We start from the raw sequence: 5000 nt of genomic DNA, 5'->3' as shown, positions 1-5000 counted from the left end.
GGACAGGCAAACACAATAGAAATCCACAGGAATGATTCACCGTAGTGTTTCTATGCAACTGGAAGTAAGCCGGTTGGTGAAGAAAGTAGGTGGGCTGATGACTGTATGATAAACCCACAAGATAGATTTCTGTCTTTCATACAATGATCTTGACTCTTGTTTTTTTTTTTTTTTTTTTTTTCTCCAACGGAGGCACTGCAACGGCGAAGACATCGCATTGTATCTTCAGCACATGGCTTTATATAGACTCAGGAAATGAATCACTCTGTCAATAAATGGCAACAAAATAAACAGGAATGTATTCAGGGCTCTCCATCTGAAACAGAGCGGTGTGATAGCTGGCATTTACCGAGTTATAGATGTTCTTTCTACCAAGTCTGTCTTTTTTACTTTGTCTCCCTCCCTCTATTGCACTCTCCACCTTCTCTCACTCTCGCCCACAGAGAGTGGGTGACCTGGAACGAGCTCTCCTACAGACGGCAGAGCTTCCTGCAGCCAGATAGGGGCAGTATGCAGTGTTTCCATCTCAGGCAAGCTTTAGACTGACTCTCAAGGGTCTACGAGTCTACCTTAAGGATATCACCTCTCCATTGAAACGTATAGGCTCCATTAAAAAGCATTCATCTCATAAATTGAAAGGTGATAACTTCCTGTCACAGTGCTGCTCACAGTGAAAAGTTCATGAATCGGGCCGCCAAATCAATCTGTACGGAGTGATGCACTGCTGTGTCTTCTTCACTTGGCCACACCAGCAATTATCCTGAGCTTGAAAAGGTCAGTCAATATTTTAATAATTAATTGCAAGAAAGGATTTAGAAAGTTTGGAGTCTTTAGTGAGACTTCTCTTTGTGAAAGTAGTCCGTCTTCATTTCAACAAAAAACATAAAACTTTTTGGTTGAAATAGGTGAACTAAATATGCATAAATGGGAAAATCTTTTAATTCTTTTGCTAAACATTCAGAATTTTTTTCTAAAGTAAGTGTTCTTTTAGTTCATCCGCACTGGCAAGCTTAGAGATTTGAATAATTCATATTTTCAGAAACTCTACGGTCAAATAAAAATATATATTACAATAACTGGACTTGGTTAAATTGACATTCCAAATGTATGCATGCAACAAGTCTATCTATACAAATGGTTCAGCTTGAAGTGGTTTTCATAAAATGAATGAAAAAAATATTCATGTTAAGACAAAACATACGAACATACGCTTGTTTGCTTTTTGAAGCTACACCCAGCGGTCTGTTTGCTGAGAGCAAAGACGTGAAAACAGCTAAAAAAGAAGCCTACCAGCACTTCTGAAGCCATACAAAAATCAACGTGTAAAACTGACTTGTTACGGTGTTATGGGGTGTCACGGGGTATTACGGGGTATTATATACCTGTCTATCTTTTCCTGTATTGGTGTCTCTGTGATGTTGCCAGGCAACCAACCAGTGGAGACTCAAAGAAGTAACTGCACCTGGCCAGAAGGGTGAAAGCATGACCAGGTGAGGGAAATAGTCTGTCGCAAAACCCTCCGTAAATCACAAACTGATGTTTTTGATTTAAAGTTATAACTTGTTAAAGTTTGAGCTGGTAGGCAGGTTCTTTCAGTCCACCCATTTCATGTCCATGTGCTAAAATCAGATAATCTGTTGGCTGTAGCTTCATATTTGCCGTACAAAGTGGGGGAAAGTCACTAAGTACATTTATAAAGGTACTGTACTTGAGTACAGTTTTTAAATACTTTTACTTTACTAGCATTTTTCAATTAAATGCTAATTTATAATTCAACTCAAGGTGAAATATAATGCTTTTTATTCTATTATCATTTATTTGACAACATTGCAGATACTTTGCAGATTTAGATTATTAATACAACTATAAATCAGCTAATAAATTATGATATATTATTAAACATTCAGATACACATCAATGCGTCAATAACTATAATCCAAAATCATAAAATATATTAATCTGAAATGGGCCATTCTGCATAATGAGTACTTTTACTTTTGGTACTTTAAGTTTAATTTGATGCTCGTACTTTTCTACTTTCTCTCAAGTAAAAGTTTCGATGCAGGACTGGAAGTGGTCTCAATAAGCAGGTAAGAGTAGTTCCCAAATGGTCAAACTATTCTGTTGACACTAAAGAACATACCTGCAGGTTTCATGAGGTCTTCGCTCTGACTTGAGTATCCAAGCACGCAAGAGTTGAAAACCGTCAGTCAAATGGAGGACACAGACTTTCAGGCCTCGGGATTTCACACAGAGCAGCAGAGAGTACACCGACTCCTCCATATGACCCACCTTGAGTAGCAACCTGCAACACACACAAAAAAAAGTACTTAAAGCACCAGGGCACACTTTGGCACCCAATTTGACAGCTATGAAATCCACAGTGTTACACAGGAAATCCCATTTGTGTATTCAGGGTGTTAAATTATTGGAGTGCTCAGAGTTTACAGTATGTTGGGTAATTTGGGCTCCGTGGCTATGGAGTTGGAGCAATAGTGCGTTTCAGTGTTGGAGGCTGTAGCCAAATCAAACTAATTGGCCCAGTGCTCAGAACAATTTAACATAGCTCATCCTCAGGCTGTAACTCTTTATGGCCTTTCTATTATCAGCATAGCCAGAGGGCACATTAAGTGTCTTACTGGCAATAAACAAAAAACCTGACTGAGATTGACGCATTGCTCATTTTCAGATGAGATCTCACAGTGTGACCTCTAAATACAAGAATTACTGGAACGTTTAAAGGTTTGTCAGAACACATTAGCTGCTCCAGGTGTGAAAAGTGGGAGCTGGGCTGTTTTTCAGTGGTGGTGAGGCTGTTTGTCGACATAGTGCACAGGATCAACACCAGAGAGACGCTCAATGGAAGTGGGATTGAACATGTGAACCTTGATTATGACACTTCAGTGATGCATTTTTAGGTCCCCTCTTGAACTCCTAAAAGCCACAAGCACACTTGTTTCACTTGTTTTCCATTAACGTGCACTACTCGAGAACTGAACAAAAAAAAGTACATGTAATGATTTCAATCAGTGGAGTAGCTGAAACATGTAGTGTTGTTGATTAAACAGAGACTAAATTGGGATAGACTTTATCTGGGGATAATGCCCGATTATAGGGGTGAATCCAATAATCAGACAATTGCATAAACTCCCAGCTTGGCCATCGGCCAACTGCTGATTGAGTCTTTTTCCTGGTGGTGGTGGTGGGGAAGGCTGTGGTTTAGGGTGCTGGCATCAGCATATTGGGTTAATAAAGAGCACAGTGGTCAGTTATTGGCTCCTCTGTGGGTAAGAAAAGAACCAGAGGGACTAGCCTCTTGTATAAAGTACTAGACAGAGCAATTATTTGAAGAATAAAATGAAAGAATGGAGAATTAAGTAGACTATGAACTTGAGGCAAAGATGGAGGGATGGATTGTAAATTCAGCTAACTCTGAAATGCTGTTTTTGTGTGCCACAGTGCACAGGTTTATTGTTGAGTGATAAATTTGATGACACACAAGCGATAAATTGACTAATCAAAATGCTTGTATTAATCAAGTAATTTCCTTTCATGTATCAGTTAAGAAAGATGCTAATATTAAACCAATGATTTTACAATAAAAACAATAAACTGTTGGATTTAAACAAAAATATACACTGTAACGCAGGTGTTCATAATCTATGATAGTTTGTCTGCATGTGTAGATAACTATGGGTGTGTTGATGCATGTATGTCTGCATGCTTACATGAATACAGATGAGTCTGTTTGTGGATCAATCTGTAGATGTTGGGAAGATACACATCTGTATATCAAGTTTATTATAATTTCCTCTCCCATAGGTAGAGGGAGGTTGGGGGAAATGGAGATTGTGATGTGAAGGCTATGAGAAATGATCTACAGTTGTGTTTAAAGCATGAAGGGATGTTGTCCTTGAGAACGTGTGCCGTATATTCAAGTTAACTGTTCAGTAAATATACCCATGCTAAAAAAATGAATAATTAAAAAAATCATAATTATGTGACAATGTAGAAATGTATATTTATTTTCCACATGAAAGACCATCAATTGAAGTATGTATTTATCAAGTGTGTGGTTATATAAGTCTATACTAAGTTTAATTTCATTAAATAATGTGCCACCATATGCTCTTGACTAGATATTAATAATAATAATAATCATTTATTTTGTTTGATTATTTGATCTATTGACTTGCTCATTATTATCTCAATAAATAATTATTGATTTGTAAATTAATTTCTTTGTCAATGAATTAAATAAATGATTCTCTCAAATAAGCCCTCCCACTGAATGTGTTGGTGTGCATCTGTGTGTGTGCTAGTATGTCTTAGCCCGAGTCTCTCTTTGGTCAGTTCATAATCTCATGCAGTCTGGTTTTTGGGACATTTTTTCTCCTGAATGGGACACTCCAGCTCTGCAAGGACATTGTCCATCTGCTGCATCCCCTCAAGGACCACCGATGGGCAGAGTCGGGTGGCTGCATCATGCAGTGTTACACACAGACTGACAGAAACACAAACACACATACAAACACACCTTTGCTAGGTGACAGTGTAGCATTTTTTGGCACATATGGTCTGGTCACTGTAATCAGTGGACGCCACATAAACATGGTTACACAGGGACTATTTGTCCCTAATGGAAAGCAGCGTCTTTGCCACCTGCTGTGTAATCCTCTGTGACACTTTGTACTCCGATGCCCACTGGCCAATATTATCCTCGTTACACCACACTCGGGAGAACAGCACAAACAGGCTATTATAGACTGTCACATTGTTTGTGTCGTTTTCGCTCCAATATCTTTGACAATACTGAAAAAGAAAAAGTGTGGTGAATTCACTGCTTATGATTGATGACAGTGGAGGATGAAAGCTAAAGATACTGTTTGTATGAATAAATAAATAAATGTGTGTGCAATTGTTTGTGTGGAGTTTTGAACTATAATGAAAGTGTTTGAAATCACTCCGTTGTTCACTCATTCACTCATCCCTATATACTA

The sequence above is a fragment of the Anoplopoma fimbria genome, chromosome 9 (assembly GCF_027596085.1).
Source record: "Anoplopoma fimbria isolate UVic2021 breed Golden Eagle Sablefish chromosome 9, Afim_UVic_2022, whole genome shotgun sequence".
NCBI lineage: Eukaryota > Metazoa > Chordata > Actinopteri > Perciformes > Anoplopomatidae > Anoplopoma > Anoplopoma fimbria.
The sequence above is the reverse complement of the archived record's forward strand: the minus strand, read 5'-3'. Positions refer to the sequence as shown.